The sequence below is a fragment of the Balearica regulorum genome, chromosome 1 (genome assembly GCF_011004875.1).
Source record: "Balearica regulorum gibbericeps isolate bBalReg1 chromosome 1, bBalReg1.pri, whole genome shotgun sequence".
Classification (NCBI taxonomy): Eukaryota; Metazoa; Chordata; class Aves; order Gruiformes; family Gruidae; genus Balearica; species Balearica regulorum.
In genome coordinates, this window is record NC_046184.1 from 188,980,848 (window position 1) to 188,987,544 (window position 6,697).

The 6,697-nt window shown below is 41.5% G+C and overlaps 1 long non-coding RNA gene across 1 annotated transcript; it reads left to right on the top strand.

The window, feature by feature from the left end:
* Positions 1–397: 397 nt before the first annotated feature.
* On the top strand, positions 398–2,759 carry LOC142600168 (uncharacterized). The gene is made up of 3 exons (XR_012833621.1): positions 398–531; positions 1,345–1,522; positions 2,641–2,759. It is a non-coding gene; the product is annotated as an uncharacterized LOC142600168 (long non-coding RNA).
* Positions 2,760–6,697: the final 3,938 nt, after the last annotated feature.

Genomic DNA, 6,697 nt, shown 5'->3' on the forward strand with positions numbered 1-6,697 from the left:
AGACAGCCATCTACACACAGACAGCCATCTACATGGCAAGCACGGAGTAAAGGAGGTCACCATGGTTTAGGTTTCGTTTTCAAGCCCTTTCTTTACCTTGGAGCAGACACAGCCGCTTCACGTCTCTGAGCCAGTCATAAATCGGAACAATTACTGCCTTCTCCACCAGATCTTTACCACTTGTAAAATAAGGACTATCAAAATATTTGTAGATGGTTGTTACACAAGGCTGATGCATGGTCATTAGTCAGTGTATGCAAAGGGCTGTGTGATTCATGGGTCAAAGATGTGGAGCCTGTCTCTTTGGTTTAGGGATTTCCATTGCACTCATTGCTTGCTCTGAAGTGCTGACCTATAAACACTTCTGTATGTCTTTAACTTTTTTATGTGAGGAGTTTCATTGATGAGCTAAGCCCTGATACCACTCGCTGCACAGTTACTTATTCCTTCTCACTTTATCTATAAACCAGGACCGTTTCTCAGAAGTTCAAAAGCTTAAGGCACTGTATACACTTATGTGAGAAAACTCAGGTATGTTTCCATTTGAAGTGTCCTTATTTCTTGGTAATAGAAATAAAAAATATTTTGCTTTCAAAAAACAGAAGCTTTGTAAATAGATAAGAAGAAAAAGACTACTAGATCTTTCTTTGTTCCCCCTTTCCTTTTTATTAATATTCACTAATGCTATTTCTTTGGAAAATGACTTAATTTTTGGACTGCTGGTACTGGTGATATCTGGAGTGGTGGGAAAGCTTTAAAAAAAAGATAAGTGACATTTCTTTTTCCTAGCTTCTTGTTTATTTTTTCAGATGGGCTGATACATTGCTCTGCATGCCTATCTTTGAGATACTGAAACCCAGCAAAAAGAAGTCTTACTGACCAAAATGTTTATTCTCTTTTGGAAAACTTGTTTTTGCATCAGTGTCACAATGTGGTCAGCTTTTGAGATTATCAGATGTATGGCAATGAGGCTGTTTTTTTTAATGAAGCCTCAGTTTATACAGTCATGTCATTATATGGAGACTTGCATCTGAGGAGAAAAAAATTGCAAGTAGACACAGGATCTGGAAACTACACTCTGACTTTAGACTTTACATAAAAGCAGCCTGAACTGTGCTTCAAAAGAAAATAGCTTGTTTTTTTCAGCCAATCTCATTTCGGGGGATGGAGCTCATAATTTTAAAGCTCTTGAACCTGTCAAAACTCAAGCTAATATCAGGCCACACTGCTGTTAACTTCTTCATTAGTCTTGTATTAGGCTAAGTCTGGGGACTGCTTACTGGAATCGATGCTTTCAGCTTGTAGGAAAAATTAAAGTTGCTTTTATGTGGTGTATCTCCTTAGGAGGAGCTCCCCAACGAGGAACAGGGAAGCAGAGTGTGCTGCTGCCTCAAGAGCCTTTCACAATCTGACTGCGAACACCTTGGGGGACCTGTTGCCCTCCCGTGCATCTGGATGGGAAGGAGAGATGTCCCTGCACTTTGGAGCCAACCAGCTTTCCCTCTTCTTCTCTCGGCCACAGGTATGCAATTCAGCTGCTCGCTGTGGTTTCTGTACATGAGCGTGGCCACGGAGTGGTCACGCGGTTCTGCTGGTCCGTGACATTATTTCATGCTCAATAAAAGTTATTGCATTTATTAGCATTTTATACAAGATTTTTAAGGGGGTGAAACAACTTGTTTCTGTACAGTGAAAACAGAAGGCTGAGATCTTTAATTGCGGGGTAGGACCCCTCAGGGATAATGATAGGGGTGGAAAGAAGCCACAGGTTGTTGAGCGGATGAAACCTGGATGCAAGAAAGAAAGCTGTGCCCTGGTCCCAGCCGTGCCAGAACACTCTCCCTGAGCAATACATTTCCTTCTCCACATCGCACTTGTTAAACAGCTATAATAATTTTTGCACATCTGTCTGCCCCATGCAGAATTGTGGACTGTCATGTCTGCATAGCAGTACTAATATGTCAAGACACATATAAATAAATGACAGGTAGTGCTACTTGGACACTCTCCTTGCAAGCCAGGTGAGTACAACATGGTCTTGAGGCTTTTCCCTGTGTCATCTTGTGAGAGCCTCTCCTTTTCCACAGAGCAGGAAAATTTGCTGTTCCCTTGATCCTTTTAATGTTTTCTTCTTTCAGACAATCTCAGCTCAGTTTGGTTTGTTCATGCTCTAACTTTAAGCCTTCAGCCAGTACTCTCTCCTGTACTGGAAAAGCGCTGTGCATCAGTAATATATTGTTTACAATATGGCTTGTTTTACGTGTACATTATACTATAACTAATAGTTAATAACAGCTAACAGTTATATAGCGATTTTGCATGAGTGGTGAAAAACAGATGCCCTACAGGCACGATATTTGAGTGCAAGGAGCGCTGACCTCAATCAGTCGTACAAAAAGCAGGAACAGCTGTAGCAAAGTCAGTACCATTCTACCAGTGCCTTCTAGTGTCACCAGTGAGAGAGTCAGCAGCCTTTTAAGGTCACTCCAGTCAAAGACTAGCTGAAAGACCAGCATCACAGAAGTCATCTAGAGTTGCCTTTCCCACCTCTTGGCAGCATTCAGGAAAGAGACAGTTCACCTTTGGCTAGATCCTCCCCCCTTCTGATGTGGTAATCTATCTGGATCTGCTTATTTTTAGTCTACGCAGATGCTGAGGAGGAGTCTGTGATGAATTCACACTCTTCATCTGAGTGAATTTTCCAGGTATGTTCCCTTTGATGTTTATACAGAGGGTGAGACTCTTAGGGCTGGAAAAATGTCACTACGTTTTCTGTGTATATGTAGTGCATCTGCCAAAAGGTGTGAAGATCTGCTATCTAGTCAAGATGCTTCTTGTGGTTTCCATTCACTTGGCACAGTAGTTCGGAAGATGATCACAGGTTTTCCCCTTAATAAGTGTTATTGAGTAGCAAGGCATTGAAATGCTGGTGGAGTTCCTGGCTAGAGTAGACATAGAATAGCAACACAGACCTATCTGCATCTATGAGATCTGCATAAAAATACGAAGTTGTTCCAGCCATTCTGGAAAACAAAAAAAATGTACAATGTGTAACACTATTCAGGCACAGCCTTAAAGCTCTGTGCCATAAAGATGACAGCAGTGAATATCATGCTAAAATTTAACAAGTTGGAAAGAATAATCAACCCATGCTTACATAACAGTTGCATGTGTTTGCAAACAGCCCCATCAGCAGACATGTCCCCAGAAAAGATGAATCTAAAATCTTTGCTGACCATCCCACACATTGCACTGGACATGATCATCACCATCTTTCTCATGCAGATATTTTTACACGCAGGCATTCCACCATGGTACACCACCATGTGGATATCCTTACCAATAATGTCCGAGCCCAGGTTCTGGGTGAAATTCAGAGCTGTCCAGAGGGCCAGTGCCACATTCTTGTGTCCTTCAAGACCCATTTGAATCTTTTTTCCAAGTATTGGGGAACGTGAGACTAGATGGGGCTCTATGGATTATCAAGTCAATACCCCTACAGTTGTGGACAGCACGCCTTTCAGTTTAGTCAGAAATGGCCAGGATGACATAATCCGTGTAACTTTTCAAATCATTCCCCATCCCATTATAACAAACTCACAGCCTGTGCAAAGTCCAAGAAAAGCAAGGCTGGAAATGACACCTATCTCTTACAACTGATGCCCACTTGGAAGAACCTGATGCTCCACATGGTCAAGCAGAGCCCTGGGCAGAGTGGATTGTGCAGCCCCCAGTGTCCAGCACTGCACTGGACAGTGCTGGCATGCGGAAGAGGGGCTCCCACCTCCCAAAACAGTACTGCCATTCCTGGTTTCTAACTACTCCAGCATAAAATCGTATTTGCTCCTTTCTGCCTTGTTGACATGATTTCTTGATACAAACAAAGTGCTGTACCTTCATCTCTGCTTTTTAAAGGTGTTCTTAATTGCATAAAGTTCCTGAGAAATTAAAAGTAACAATTGAATTAAGACCTGATTGGTTGTTTCTGGAAATAAAAAAATATGGGGTCTTCTGACATTTCTTTCATATTTCCTCCTTTCCAGTGGAGATTCAGCTGTTACCTTGTTCCACTGGAGATCCTTTCTGAGTTTTGAATTCCTCCCTCTGCCTCTCCCCTTTTGCATGGACCCCCTTTCTCTTTTCTACAAAAAACCCAAGCAGCAGTCAGGTTTCACAGAATATACCCAACAAGACCTGAATGAATTCCTGGTAGCCCACCTGCACAGAGGCAGACTTTCTCCGCCTGTAATGATGTATCTTTGCAAGCTCTTAAATGCTGTGAGAGTCACAATAAAATGATGCTATATGGGACATGCTGACAGGCTCATGTGTCTGATTTGTTCTTTGGCTAAGAGCTTCCCCTTTTCAGGACATTCAAGAGCCCATGTCCTCAGTCCATGAGTACCTTTGGTTGCCTGCATCTCCAAGGTGCTATCTGTATTGTGATGGGTTGCTACAGCTGCTGCTGTAAGTGCTCACATAAAACCTCTGCTGGACTGAGTGCCAGTCAAAGCAGCCCCTGAGCAGGCTTAACTCATTCAGCAGCCTGCTGGGGAGTAGCTCTCAATGTTTCTTTTCACAGCTTGTCTTTCCCTGCACTCAGTCTGTACAATCTGCAACTTTCCCTTATTCCCCCTGGCTCCATGTGGATCATGATTTGATGGACCACTGATCCATGCAGACCTCCTGGAAATATCCTTCAATCCTATGCGCTTAGGGAGAAAGTTGTCTAAAAGAAGCCATGTGTGCTCAGTACCAGGCTCCTGGGCTGCAGGAGAATGCACAGGGAGAAGGAGTCCACCACTGAAAAAGCCCATGCTTGTGCAAGAGCCTGTCCCACCACACAGCCAGGGATGCAGGAGGAGACATGGATTTACATCAGGTGGACACTCCCTGCCCCAGGGCCCTGGAGAGCCCCTGGCACTGCACATCTCCGCACGTTGTCCCCGTACTCAGCCACAAATGTCAGCAGTGGCAGAGGGTCCTCCAGCCTCGGTTAATACTTTGAAGCAACATTTGTTAATTGCTTCTCAGGTTCAGCTTAGGCAAATGCCATTTTAGCATAATTTTATTTTCACAGGGGACAGATTAAACCAATAATAATAATGACACATATTAGGTACAGCTGTTCTATTTTGTTTCCCTAAGCAGGCCTGCAGCACTGTTTCCTAATGTAAGCCCTGATCCTACAAATCTGAGTAAATTTTTCACATGGGAATATTTCCTCTAGAGTTGGTTGAAGCTGCTCAGATGTGCAAAGCTTTACTACAAGTATTTTCAGGACTGAGCCCATAGTTTGAGTGGCCCAGTTAAGCCTAGTTTTTGCCCATACTTCAGAAGAAAATAGATTACCAAACATTACTACAGACAGGGCCAAGGAATCTTCTATTAGTTTCCTGACCAAATTTTGATGACTATCTTAATGGTAATCATGGCAGTAAAATTATCTTCTTCACTTTGGAAATAGTCTTCAAAAGTCTGTTGATCATTGTTTGTGTCTCATCTTAACGATGTACAAATCTGAAAGGCTCTATGCCTTAAAATTCAAAAGGAATGAAGGTTTTTTTTTTCCTTTTTTCTATATCTAGAACGCAGTAGATGATTACCAAAAATAGGGAAACAAATAAGAGATAACTTCACAGTCAACCTCCTTAATGTGTAGCTGTACATGGTGAATTTATATCCTGTGGAGTAAGTGACAGATTCCTCTCTATTTTTCTGTTTGTATCTATAATACCTAAAAAGTAACACAAAACCCAAAATAAGAAAACAGAAACGAAGAAAAACTGACACCTACCACAGGGAACCTATAGGAAATCCTTTCTCTCCTTTTAATTAAATGTATTTCCATTGATATTTATGGTATAACTTATAGTGTAAAAAGTATTTTAAAATAGTCTGAGTTTCTGCACATCTAAATGCATTTTTCTGTACAAAAAAATAATATTTTTTTCACAGAGGAGCTTTGACATTGGACTTTATAAATCATGGAGAGGTCCTCACACAGCAGGTATAATATAAAACATTCTACAGTAAGTGATTAATCTTTTCTTTAATCAGGCCTGAAGACTAAATAATTTAAGTTTCTAATAGCTCAGGAAATTTTCAGGATGTTCCATAGACATTTCAGGACGTGACCCTCAGCTGGATAACAGAGTTGTAACTCATTGAGTCTCTTGTCTAGTGGTTGATGATGACTTCTATTATTTTTCCACATTTGTGATTTTTTAATTCAATTTTCATATTTTCCTGTCATTGCATTGTTGGGTTTTTTTTTTTTCTTAGTTTCTGCCTCCTCTGACTATGATGGAAAAAAAGCAGTGAGCTATTGTGGGCACTGGCAGACGGGGGTGGGGGGGGAAGGCCAATTAATTCTGAACAGGGCATTTGGCTCTCTCTGAATTTTGCAGACTTGTCTTTCCCACTTAACAACATTCCCACTTAAGAGCATAAAAACATATTTGCATTTAATATAGGGGGAAAGCAGAGGAGAATGTGGAGCAGATCTTGCTGTGACCTTAATAGATAGTGAAAAGGAAAAAAATGTTTTTCAATGCTTCATGTAGCTGGAGGCCAAAGCCTCTGGCTGTTGTTACAAGAACAGTGTTAACAATATTAATAACAGGAGATGAGACAGATGATGGAACTGGGAAGAACAATTTAAGGAAAAATGACCATCCCTCTATTAGACTCAGTC